The sequence below is a fragment of the Anastrepha ludens genome, chromosome X (assembly GCF_028408465.1).
Source record: "Anastrepha ludens isolate Willacy chromosome X, idAnaLude1.1, whole genome shotgun sequence".
Classification (NCBI taxonomy): domain Eukaryota; kingdom Metazoa; phylum Arthropoda; class Insecta; order Diptera; family Tephritidae; genus Anastrepha; species Anastrepha ludens.
Window position 1 is genome coordinate 82,084,268 of NC_071503.1, and position 14,235 is coordinate 82,098,502.

Genomic DNA, 14,235 nt, shown 5'->3' on the forward strand with positions numbered 1-14,235 from the left:
AAATCTTTTCCTTACTTATGAACAGCTTATTGTCTATTTTTCTTTGATTTGACTCTTTGTATCTTGCAAGTCTAGCAGCATATACTTTGAGTTTTTGTTTTTGGGTGTCAAAATTTTATTCTATTGGTTTCTTGTTTTTTCCAAAATTTTTTCAATTAAATTTTTTAAAACACCTTTGGATTGGTACGTATGTATATTTCTCAAATTTGTTAAAGTATTAAACTAAGACATAACCATAGGGATTGCCGTTTTTTGTATAAGTGAAAGAATTTTCAGAATCGGTTTTGTAGTTCCGCAGATTACCCGGGAAATACAAACAATCAAATCTTCCCCTTTATCTAATAGTATTCATATATAAGGTAGGTAAGTTTAAGAAGCACGATGTTGTATATCTACTTTTCGCCCTGACGCTCAGTGCCAAATCCTGCACAAACTTCCCCTCTATAAATTCGTTTAGTTCTAGTACAGAAATGTGGATAGATATAGTGGGAAACTAGCTTTTTCAGGTACTTTCCCAACTTTTCACTGCAGGGTATGTTTACCATGATTATGGTTAAACGACGATCTATTTGAATGCTCCGCTGTTTTGGTCATACAAGTACATCGTGGCGGCGGCAAGTTCAGCTGTCGCACTTTGTTAATATGGGACCGCATACCGCGGTAACATTGATGGTAACCTTATTGTATCGAATTTAATTGAGCTTGATAAAAATAGTGCTACACACACCCGCACAATCAGAAGCATATAAACTCAAACACAATGGAGTTGATCCATTGGAACTATTTAATCGCCTTAGGGTGCCGTAATAATACTTCATTCATAGATTATATTGGCCAAAGCACATTCGCATGTTATGTATGTATGTAAATATTTGTGTACGCCCACTGATATTGCCGAATGTTGGATGACATTTAGTCGGTTTAACCAGTTAAACAAGCAGAAGTATTGCTCAAACTGTTGCTCGCCCCAACATATAATATTTGAATGTTTCACTTTCTGTATCAGTTTTATAGTAATCGCAAACCGATTGAGTCAAACTCTAAAGAATATGGCGACCAAAATGAGATGATTTGCAAAGAAGTGGCAAACTTCACAGAAGATTCTAGACCTAAAAATGCACGTGAAAATATACCAATCATGCCAGTGCTAATACTAACTTCCGCGGAACGAACACGAAAATTTAGCGTCTTATTAAAACACCAGCGGTTTAACACATTCTCAGATATATTGACTGTAAGTACAAGTGCATACATAAATCACATCACAATGAAATAGGAGTAAATCAATAGTAGCCCATGAAGAGGCTCGTGAATTTGACTGAGAACAGTATAGATTACGCGTATTTAAGTCGAAGACGCCATGCCGGATGCGCAAAAATTTGCAACTTTCTACTTTTGCCGTACGGCAAGTGCTGCGAACATGACAACTTCAACGTCACATTAAATATGTATACATATTTATACTGTACTCTAATATATAATACTAATAATATGTAAAATGTATATATATACAAAACAGATATTATATATATACATATATAATGTAAATTAAGTAGCTTAAATAAGAAAGCGTGTTAAAATCTTGTGTAGTTCAGCTTCAAATAAAGCTGAACATATTGCGGTGTGATAGTCGCTAACTTCCCGTTTTGACGAAAGTTTAACAAGTTGCGCCTAGAGAGCTAATAATTGATTTGCTTTGAAAGGCATACTATATTAGAGGAAAAACTTGAACTCACAAAAAAAATTAAGTTCCGCCTATTTGTCTCGAAAACTACTATATCACAAGAATTAAATTTAATAGTTCTACACTTTCAACTTCCGGTTACTTAATATATGTATAGAATATATTTAATCAGCGAGTACACCCTTTTTGGGTGTTTGGCCGAGCTCCTCCCTCCTATTTGTAGTGTGCATCTTGATGTTGTTCCACAAATGGAGGGACCTACAGTTTTAAGCCGACTCCGAACGGCAGATATTTTTATGAGAAGCTCTTTCATGGCAGAAATACACTCGGAGGTTTGCCATTGCCTGCCGAGGGGCGACCGCTATCAGAAAATTATTGTTCTTTAATTTTGGTGTTTCACCGATATTTTAACCTACGTTCTCTCTGTGAATTCCGAATGGTCGTCACGCACCAACCCATTCGGCTACGGCGGCCGGTTAATTTAGCTAAATTATATTTTGGCGGCCGCCGTAGCCGAATGGGTTGGTGCTTGATTACCAGTCGGAATTCAGAGAGAGAAAGTCGGATCGAATCTCGGCGAAAGATCAAAATTAAGAAAAAGTTTTTTCTAATACGAGTGTATTTCTGCCATGGAAAAGCTCTTCATAAAAAAATATCTGCCGTTCGGAGTCGGCTTAAAACTGTAGGTCCCTCCATTTGTGGAACAACATCAAAATGCACACTACAAATAGGAGGGAGGAGCTCGGCCAACCACCCAAAAAGGGTGCACTCGCCAATTGCATATGGTATATATATGTATATATTTAAGAACTTTTCGACTTATCCACAAGAAGTGAAAATTACAGCATATATAACCAATGACAGTACAAAATATCTTGGTCTGGATTGAGCAGTGAACAACGCACAGTAGGAAATTTAAGCTGGATATTATCTTAAAAAATATATAAATAATGAGATTTTGATCTAAATATGTGGATTTGAGTTTTTGGACATGATATTGAATTTGATTGTCCAACCATCGACAGGCTAAGGCTTTTTCAGACTTAACTTTTTTGATTTAACATATTTTTTAAAAGTTTCACTTTTAGCTACTCTAAAACTACCTTTATTAACTTCAGCTCAATGAAAATGTAAGTTCTTTTTACAAAGTGTTTGAATAAGGTTATGTGGACTTACATTCAAGCTCTTCTATTCTAAATGAGACGTTTCAGGATTTGCACACACTTCGAAGCATTTTTCTGTTAGCAAGCTTAATATAATACATGATGATAATAAAAGATCTGATGATAACAGTAATGCGTTCATCAGGACCTACATAGTTATTTCTCTCGACATTTTTTCAGTATAGTATTCTCTGAAATTTCTGAGGTCCTTGTTGAGTGTTCTTAGGCATTTCCAGTATTACCAAATTTTTTAAAAAGTTGAATCTTGTTGTTGTATGCATAATCTTTCCATACCAACACAGATTTGTCGCCGGTAGGTCGACAGTTTCAATTAATGAATATGGTTTCGAGTTTTTTTTCGTCTAGCTTTGAATTCGACTGAATTTACACATTCTTCTCATAGGCGTTCAACAAAGTAGCATATAAAATCTTAAGTAATAAACACCTGTTTGTTTGGGCTTCAATTCAGCCTTTCTGCTTTGGATTAGCTCCTATTTGTATTGCTAAAATGGATGGATTGACATCGACCCCTTTTGTTGCTTCCTCTGAGGTACCCCAAGGCAGAGTCCATGGCCCGCCTCTTCTCATACTTTTTACAAATGATATCAGTAATTGTTCTTCCTTTGCGTAATTCCTACTTTACGCAAATGACTTAAAGATATTTGCGACAGTTAAAAGCTACCAAGGCGTAATGCCTCTAAATTCTCTGATCTACATACCTACAAAGCTTCTCTTTGCATAATTTTTTAGACCACGTTTTGTGACAATCAATTTGTCACTAATAGGATAAAAAGTATTCAAAAATTGTTTTTGAATCCGCCCTCGCATTGGTGCATCCGTGACGTATCGTCTATTACTCATAAACCTTAAATCTATTGACCTAAGGGCTTATCATAAGCTTTTTTTTTTTTACTTATAAAACTATCATTCCCGTAATTTTTCATCCGTATTTTTTAGAACGAGTTAGATTTAGCTTACTCCCGTTCTATGGAGATAATAGGAGAATTAACTCCTCATTTAATGCTCCGATTGCTCGAACTATTTGTGAATTTGATGTTGGCATACACACTGTCTTAGTCATACATACAAGATCGGCTTTTTTAATTTCTCTAATTCCGCCTATTACTTTTTGAAATTATTTCATGCAATTAGTTTTAAGTTACTTTCGTAATCTGTACGGTTTCAAATTCTTAGACTTAATAAATAAGTTTCTCTGCAGTTTGGAATGTGTTCTGCTTAAAAGCTTCGATATTTAGTTTTTATCTCTATCTCTTAATCTCTAACTCTTAATCTACTAACAAGCTCTTATTTACTATTGTGAACCTGTCAAACAGTGTAAAGAGTACGCTTTCACGTTTGCAACAATTGGCATCAAAATTGAATGGCCTGTTAAAGCCAAGCTCTAGCTTAAAACCAGTTTTTATCTCGTTAAAACTAGATTCTAGCCAAAATGGACAGAACAGGAAAAATTTACTCTGCAATATGAAGAAATGTGAAGGCTTTAATCAGTTCCCTGCCACCAGCTGCATATTTTCAGAAGTATGTATATATAAATATGCATATGTATATGGTATATCCTTTTAGACCTTTTGGCCGAGCTCCTTCTCCTGATTGTTGTGTGCGTCTGTATGTTCTTCCACAAAAGCTTTTTCATGACAAAAATACACTCGGAGGTTTTCCATTGTCTGTGGAGGAGCGACAATAATCTAATAAACTTTTTCTATCAATTGGGGTTTCGTGCACTTGGTTTCGAACCTGAGCACTTCCGAATGGTAGTCACGCACCAACTTATTCAGCTTCGGCGGCCGCTATATGTATATATTTATATATATATGTCTATGTATGCATATAAAATTTATATATACATCGCTTTTTATATATTTTCGTTTTATTGGTCCACACTTATTCTTCTTCTTGGCTGGCGCGATAACCGTTCAAGAATTTTGGACTTTCAGTTAGACTCAACAAGTGAAGCCAATGAAAATGGAGCCTTATTCTTCCTCTTCTACCCCCATACCACTGGTACCGCGTCGAATACTTTCAGAGCCTCAGCTTTTTTGTCCATCCCGATGACATTACCTAGCCAACGAAGCCGTTACATCTTTATTCACTGCGCTATGTCACCGTAAAGCTCATACAGATCATTGTCCCATCACCTGCGAAACTCGCTCTCGCCAACGTGTAAAGATCCAAAAACGTAAAAAAGATCCAAGTGACATAAATCTGTACCTTTAAAAACAACAAGAATTGCTTTGAAATTGTTAACCTGCGCTCTAATAAACAACCAAAGAATTTTTTATAAATGTTTCTATTCAAAACAATAATAATAATAAAAAATTAAAGCAAATGTCCCAAAATTAATTATAAATGCGCCAAGGAAACAGGATAATTCGCAAATTATTTAGCCAACTACGTGAAGCGGGAACATAGCATTAGATATCGCTCACGGTCTATCATTTTTATAAAAAAATGTGTCAATATCAAAACTTTCAAAATGAGGTTAGTTCCAGCTAGATCCATAGAATCTTCCAGTGTGCAACGATGCGGTTTCAACTGATAAACGGCTCTTATTTTAAATACGTACATGCCCCGAATGTATTTTTCAATTTCAATTATTATTTTATAAATATATAGTTCAGTCCATAACAAAGACCGTAATAATCAAAGCTTCAGACTTTGTACAAGACTTATAAAAAATCTACAAATTTTAATCAAAGTTTCAGATTTTGAATCAAAATTTAAAAAAATATTGAGTACGCAGTTTTGTTGCCTATTTAATTTTAGACCAACAAAGACTGAAGCCGTTCAAAGTTTTCGTTGATTTTGAATAATTTTTCCCCTAGAGAAAAATTGCGAAAATTCAACGGCATTTTTAGCCACTTGCACTTAATTGTACTAAAATTCAATGGGCTCTAAAACTGCATACCTGGTCCAAAAATTCTCAATTTCCATAATATTTGCACAAAGTTTGAAAAAAAAAGAACGGATTGTATGGTTTTTGTTGTAATTTAAACTTTTATAAAAAATGTATAGATACCAATTAAACCAAAGAAAAATAGCCAAACCTGGACTAATGTCGTACACCTCTTTAATTGAACATGAGTGTGTATACATATGTATGGTGCACTTGGTATGGAAGCTGACCGAAATCGAATACCAACCACGTTCACTTCCCATATAAAGGTCGCGTTCAAAAAAAATTTTAAATATCTTTACAAAGTGTCACTAAATCAAAATAGGTATGGCAACTCTGTAATCTTATCACAGAAACGACAGATGAATGAACCGACGAATGAACAAATGAATATGAATCGTGTGCTCACATAATGAACAACAGCCATATGCACCCCTGCCAAATGGAATAAGCCAAGTAACCAACACTAGGCCAAGGCAGTGCAGTAAATAATAGTCTAGGTATATCCAAAGTTAGGTCGAGCTAGTCAATGACCATGCAGTAAGCAATGCATTCATGCAAAAATTTGCTACTGTGGTTGTTAACTACATTCAAAAATATCGTTGCATACTTTCGGCTGCTATAATAAACCTGTATATTGTGTTCGCTGTCTGACGTGTAGTGATTGATTTAAGACTAAAAGTGAACATTGAAAATACTGCCGAGCCTATTAATACCAAAACTTAATTCGTCGATTTGTAAGAAAACGCAGCTGGAAGGAATTTTGTTTATAATTGACGCGTGGAAGTTTCAATTGATGTCGTAAGCTCAACTATAAAGGCATAATTGTGTTTTCCAACGGATATATACACTCGGGTGTTTTTTAATAAGTTTGATAGAAAAATTTAGAAGGAAATGTATTAAAAAGTGAATGAACAAAAAATATGCAAAGGAAACCACATTCATGTATACTTAGAGCAAGCTGAAAAATGTGAGCAAATAGAGGGAGAGGGAGGAAGGAAGTGCGGCTAATGTGTGCAATGCAATTACTGCTTGAAAGCTCATAAAAATTCTCGACTCAAAACAAAAAAAACCAAATAGGATTCGCGGTATTTTGACCAAAATAAAATAAGCCATGCACGGATACACACGGCAATGTACTCGGTCGGATAAAACTACGCACGCGCTCATTTCGGGAATTGAAATACCGAAATGAATATAAAAAACATACAAAAGTGTCACGTATAAACAGAGCTGCCATGTCTTGTCTAACAAATGTTGATTTATGTTTTAAAACTTAGCTGAATTACTGCATTTTAAAATTCTTGCTATTGTCTTTGGTTATACAAAAATATAAGATTTCGTTTAAAACTCTTTTAAATGAATATTTTACTATCTGACAGATTATTGAAATCAAAATCTTTTCAATTACTTCACTATCTTCTTATAGGGTTAAAGCTAAGTCAAATACTAGTAGATGAAGAAATAAAACTTCATTAGGCGTATAAATAGATTTCTATTTTTTGAAGTTTGATGCTTTATTGTGGACAAAGGGTTACACACTTCTCTATCTCCATTTTTCTGGTAGTATGCGGACTATGCGGGAACCCAATTCTCGAACAATAGCTGGGTTATACGCCAGGCAATATCTGGGTTATATAACTTCATTTTAGTCTTGCCAGTACGTTTTAACGACCTGAATGGAATGTGGTCAAGCGTTATAGAGCTGGAAAATAATTTTATCCTGCCCTTCTTGCTATTGTAACTTTTTCCCCTCAATGACGGTTGAAATTGCCTAGACCTTCCGGTAAAGATCTTTTTTGATGGTTTGACCAGGTTCCAATGATATACCACTGCGAGTTGGTTTTACGAAATACACAGCATGAGTCGAAACATCAATCAAGTCATAAATGCTTGTTTTACTTGTCGATGGCAACTTGTGATATAATATAAGTAGTAATGGAACCTGTTTTACCACTATAACAAATTTTTGCAACTGGCGCTCGATGTTTCATTTTTGAACTTACTTTGAAACCTTGGAAATACCAAAAAAAACTCTGTTTTTGCCTAAATAAATCTGTGATTGTTTTGTCTAATACGGACTTTTATCCAGTAATTCCACTAATTCTTCGTTTTGGAGCTTACTGCTCTTGTAGCGTTGAAACTATTCGTAACACGTTGTTTCAATATCAGAAGCTTCACCCCAAGTTAACACAATCACTTTATGAACTTCTTTTGAATTGAAGGCAGAAAGTAAAACTTTCCATAAAATTACGGTTATTTTGATATGGGATGACACTGCTTACAACTCTAAAATATAATGATAACGAGTTGTTTACACACGCTTAAGCTTACGACAATCGTTGAACGCTGACGTCATCAATGGCGAAATCGATGATTTCTTTTAGTACACCCAATAATTATATGTTTGGGAAACTTTTGTTGTTTTGTGTTAAAGAGATGTCTAAATCTTTATCGCTTTACTAAAGTTCTTAAAACCCCACTTTACGTTCATTAATGACAAAAAACGTCAAACTTACCTTATGATGCTATAGGGTGACCAGATAAGAACGAAAAGAAAACAAATTTAAATAAAACAACAACGGTGTTTTGAAATTATATTTATGCCATTATGTATGGAATATCACACATTCAATTGGTCGCTTCGGCTTAGCTTGTAATGTTTCAAGCGATGAACTAATTACGTATGTATTCGTTACTCAGTAAATATTTGCTCCTGGAAGTTCAAAAAAATGTAATATTCATTTAATTAAAAAATAAAAAGAAAATGTATATTATTTAATAAGTTTTATAGATTAATATGGATGTTTCAAACGACTTGGTTTTTTTATTGAATGTGAAAATACCATACATGACAATTTTCCCAGAGTCTGCACTCACTTACTTTTTAACCGGAAAAGGCTTTATATTATTTAAATTAATTTAAAACATTAAATTACGTTTATTGGACATATTTTATTAAACTTATTGGGCATCTTCCAATAAAATGTTCCACGCCTTCTTTTTCATTTAAATTGCAAAGTGTATAATTATTACTATATACGTACATTTAATTTCAAAAGATTGTATTTTGCTTGTATCTGAGTTCGACCACTAGACTGTAAAAAAAAGTTACAAATTAATGCAACACACTTGCTTGCTTTAGTGAATCACTTTATTACTTTTCCTTTATTCACTTACACGTATATGTGCATGCACATCTGCTTATATACGTTTGCTTAATAACTATCGTGATTTCTAGATCTAGCAGTTCGTATCTTCTGTTGAGTTCTGACTCGCTATTTGCTGTCGCCATCAAGATGAATACGTGTCTGTTTTGGCACCTCACTCGCTCGCTGTTATAGCCAGTTAGTTCGCGACGTTTCACCGTTCGCAACCCTGCCCGCCGCTTAAATCTGATTGGGCACCAAGTCCTTTGACTCAAATGGAGCTCATCTTTCCAGATACACTACTTTGATTTTCTCTGTCCAGTTTTACTTTGCTGTATACGATACACCACATCATTAAATTTTTTAACCGCCTTGTATGGACTTTCTCAAGGCCCTTGCAATTTTGGAGAAATCTCTTTCATTCTTCACGGACTATAAAGGAGTACTAAACTACCTTCGCTGAATCCTTCGGAGTTCCGAGCACGGTCAAATCGATCCTTCATCTTGTTACTCATTAGCTTCCATGTGATCCTGCACTGTTTCCCACTCACTATTTTCGTCCTTTGCAGGAGGGGCATCTCTTCTGAACAATAAATCCCCCGGACTACCTTTCGCAAGTGCTCTTGAATATTTGCGGTTGAGTCTTTCCACCAATCCATCCGATTGTGGGAGCGAGTGTGTTGTACGTGTTTTTTTAATTATTTGAATTCTTTGAATACTGCGAATTCTAAGTTCCTTCCTTGTTCTGAATGCAACTTAATTTACTGAAATAGTCCATAACAACAAGCACATATTTGTGGTCGGAATCAGTTGTTGGAAACGGGCCCGCAGTATTTAAGGCCACTCGTTCAAATGGTAAATCTGCGTTGTATTGCTGTAATCTTCCACGACTTCCCTGCTTGAAACTTTCGCTGATATTCACTTATTATCTGCAACTTACCCAGGAAAACCGCTGCTTAATCTTTTCCAGCGTTTAGTTATACATGACTTTCCATGACTTTCCCAGGACAGCATCATTCAATTGACCTCTTCTTATGGCACTTGGTTCCCACTCATCATTGAGTTGGGACTGCATTAGTCTGATATAAACTATACGACGAGATATCTGAAGCTCTTGACTTTGGAACAGTGCTTACACTCCATAGCACAAGGTCGCCAAGATAGTGCATCAGTATTTCCATATTGTTTCCCTGATATAAACTATACGACGAGAGATCTGAAGCTCTTAACTTTGGAACAGTGCTTACACTCCATAGCACAAGGTCGCCGAGATAGTGCATCAGTATTTCCATATTGTTTCCCTTTTCGATGTTCTATCTCGATGTCGTATTTTTTCAACTTTTCCATCCACCGTGCAATTTGTCCTTCCGGATGATTGAACTGGTTCAATGCTTCCAGGTCTATTCTTAGTAGGAATCGTTAACCGTACAAGTATTTGAGGAAATGTTTTACATACTCAACCACAGCTAACAGTTCTCGTCTGGTCACGCAGTAATTAATCTGCGGCTTTGCGAGGCCTCTGCTATAGTATGCGATCACTTGTTCTAGCCCATTCATTATCTGTGATAGTACGCGCTAGCATCTGTACCCGCAACGAACTTTTCATCCGCGATCGGATACGCTAACATATGTGCAGTACAATGGTTGGAACGCTTCTTCCTGTTTTTTTTTTGTGCCACACAAACGCGCAATTCTTTCTTAAGCTGCTGAACCATGAGTTCGTTCAACTTTGTCATTTTCACGATCCCGTTCTTGGAACTTGGAATTTAACACTTCTACACCATATGTTACGAATATGCTTACGTTAAAATTCAAATAAATCTCTTACAATAACTCCTTTGAGTTCGATCACTAGATTGCCAAATGAAAGTCCCAAATTAATGGCAACACTCTTATTTACTTTATTAATCTATTACTTTGCGTTTATTCGCTTAGACCCGATTTACACGAGGAGACATCTGGAAGGGAGACACTGGAAATTCTCTTTTCATGTCTCATTCGCGGCCACACGGGCAAAATTGTTTTCGGCAACATTTTGACATTTAATGCTTTAGCATCGTCTGGTTCGGGTGTATTCTCGCACGCGCTTACATGTAAAGCGGAAAACGTTCGTCAACAATTTCTTAAATATATGAATGAAAAATGCAAACTGGTTAAATAATAAATAATTTGTTGTTTTTTTATTTAAATATAATTATAAATTGTTGTACTTGAATGAAAAAAATTAAATTAAAAATACTTCATACATAAATAATTAACTTAAAATTAACTTGAGTATCTAGAAATGCGGGGAAAATTAGAATTCAACATAAAAATGCCCCATAATATATTTTAAATTATACCTAATATACTTTACTAGCAAAAATAATCGTGCATTTCCCAAGCAGTGTTCGGATGTTTGTCATCTTTGTTATCTTCCGTTTGCTTGAAAACCAACACATAACTCAGAACCTTCTCCCACAAAAGAAGAAAACAAATGAAGCAACTGTCAAAAATTGCTTTAAGATTGGAAATACGAATAAGAAGAGCAAAGCGTGTCGCCAGTACAGGAGACAAATTCCCTTCTCTCTTCCGCGGCCGTCCTTCACCCCCGAACAAAATGTTTCCCTTCCAGATGTCTCCTCGTGTAAATGGGCACTTACAAGTTCAACTTCCCACTGAATATGCGCCTATGCGCATTCACTTTCGCTTATATACATGTGCTTAATAACTATCGTAATTTCTAGATCAGGCAGCTCGTATCTTCTGGCTAGTTCCGCTAGTTGTAGCAATTTACTAAATCCTGTTTGTACGATGTACTTACCTGTCGTCTTCGTCTAACTCATCTTACGGTAGACCCAGAAGAGCACACTTTCTCGAAATTTTGCTGTCGCCATCAAGACTAATTCATATTTTTGTTTTGGCATCTCGTTCGCTTTTGTTGCCAGTCGGTCCGCGAAACTTCTTTGTTCGCATCAGTTTAATGTTTTAACGAGTATTCATCATCCAGTTTAACTATGTAGTGAAGTACTTCCATCTTTGAAAAGTTCCATTTGGACTGAAAGACGATTTTAATTTCGTGGAATGGTCTAGCGAAATCTTGATGCATTCTTTTCCAGTGTGTATTTGGTATCTCCCAGGAGTGCAGCGGTGCTTTCGTATTGTTGTTTTGAATAAGGACGCGGGACTCGCATGATCGCAGAGATTTTTCAATCTCTTTATCAATTCCCTTCCGAAAGCAAAATCTTCTGGTGAAATGCTTAATTTTTGTGAAGGTTAGACAATTGCCGTGTGATTCTTTAAGTACTCTGGATTGGAAGTTTATGTATTTAGAGCATGTAAGTGCCATCCTCGTTTCCATTAATCAGTTGTGGAACTATTTAGAAAATTAGGTGTTGCTTGGAAATTTCAAATATAGACAGTAAACAGAGTTGAATTATCGTTTTGTGAATTAATATGTCTGTAGAAGGCTTTCCTTGACTTTGCGGTCCTCGATTTTAGACAATGATTTTGAAGTTTTATTGAACTATATGGCATGTCTGAGAGCTTGGAAGCTAGAAAAATTTTTTAAGCAATGAACAAATGTGAACAAAATACAAGACTTGCTCATTCATTAGTAGATTAAAGTACACTGCACCCGAAAATCAAATTTATTTTTTCCTACCTTTTATATTTTCGATGAAATTAAGACTAAAATGAAGAATGAATGCAAGTTAAGTACTTATTTATTTAACACTATTTCTAGCACAAGTTTATACCTTGTTCGACCAAAAGGTCTGCATACATAAAAATGTAATATTCATTATAAAAAATAACAATAATAAAAGAACTCGAAAAAAATATTTCCTTATTCAATACCACACTTTTTACATTTGAATGGTTGCTCAACTAAGCACCTTCCGCATGTATCATACATATATTTCTTACACTGAGACCGAATTCTAGTGGCTTTTACATGAGACTGTTGAAAATGTCGCATATTTGTTGTTCAATCATGACTAAATTTATACTCAGTTGCAAGTTCTTCTCCGAACTGGGAAAAAAATCTCTCCGTGAAATATTTTCACTTGTCGATTCCTTGTATTGAACCCAAGGCGAATTTATTACAGGTGACAGCAATCACATATAAGTAAAACCCTACATGTATTTGTTGTTGCGTTTGGTGCAAGCATCATGTCAAAATCAGCAAGCAAATGTAAACATACGAATGTAAACATACCAATACATACAAACAAAGCATAACATTTTGACGTAAGCCATACCTACGGCGAAAAATTCAGCTGGGAGAATGCTGTCACCTTATTAAATCCACCTTGTATTGAACCCAAGTGTTTATTCCGATCAATTCGGGGATATTGTAAAATACGTGCATAGACCATCTATGCGACTTACATATTACATATATGTTTGACCATTTGGTCAGTCATATCGGCCCCAAATTTTATGCTGTTGTAAAATTTAACTTGCGAAAACCCGCCCGTTCCGGTGGTCGTCTTTAAAAAAATCTAGATTAATTAATTAAATTAAGCCGAAAAATACTGTGTGTTTTTTATAAAAACTCTCGCGCATGAAAAATAATGAAAGAAGTTTTGAATAGTAGTAGCAATTAAAAAACGTTTGATGTGATTTACTTTATTACTTTTTTTATTGTAATGCTCTTTGGTATACAATATTCTTCGTTTTTCCATGCTTTGTTGAATAAATGAACAATACCGATGGCTTACCAACTCTTGAGCATGAAAAATAAAGTTGGTCATGGGAAAAACATGGGTATTCTAAATCAATACCACAAATTGATAAAGTTTGGGCTTGTGACTTATTAATAGTAATCGCGAATGCAAGGCGAACAGGAAATTGAAGACATTTGAATTCAAACGGCATATCCGATGGTATCATTGTTACTCGCGGTATTAAAATGTCTTCACCAGAGTATTTTCCATTCAAAATTGTTGCTTCAATGACGTTATTCATCAATGTCTTAACTGTTAATCGAGTGCCATTACATAGTCGTGGTTGATTTATGTTTCTCAACATAATAATCGGTGCTCCTATTTTCAAGTTTAGCATGTGCATAGATGCGCTCCCCTTTACACATAAACAACAACATAAATCGTATGATACATACACTTCGTCGTGTACGAAAAAGCGGAGAAGGAGAAGAGAACTGTTCTCTTCCCCTCCGCTTTAACCCAGCTATGTGTTCAGGTGCAAATGACTTTTTTGCGTGAAGTCTGATATAAAATAAGTTCTATTTACTCTTCTTAAATTTATATAAACTTTTAAAGGCGAAATAAAAAAACTGACATATATTTGCTTCAACCGTATATTTGTGAGTGGTCTTCCTCT

The 14,235-nt window shown here is 35.3% G+C and overlaps 1 protein-coding gene across 1 annotated transcript in view; it reads left to right on the forward strand.

Moving 5' to 3' along the window:
* Positions 1-5,935: 5,935 nt before the first annotated feature.
* Positions 5,936-14,235, forward strand: part of LOC128869190 (uncharacterized) — a 586,599-nt gene continuing 578,299 nt past the window's right edge. Inside the window, exon 1 of the mRNA XM_054111701.1 lies at positions 5,936-6,562. The gene's annotated coding sequence lies outside the window, so the exon portion shown is untranslated. The remainder of the gene's footprint in view (positions 6,563-14,235) is intronic.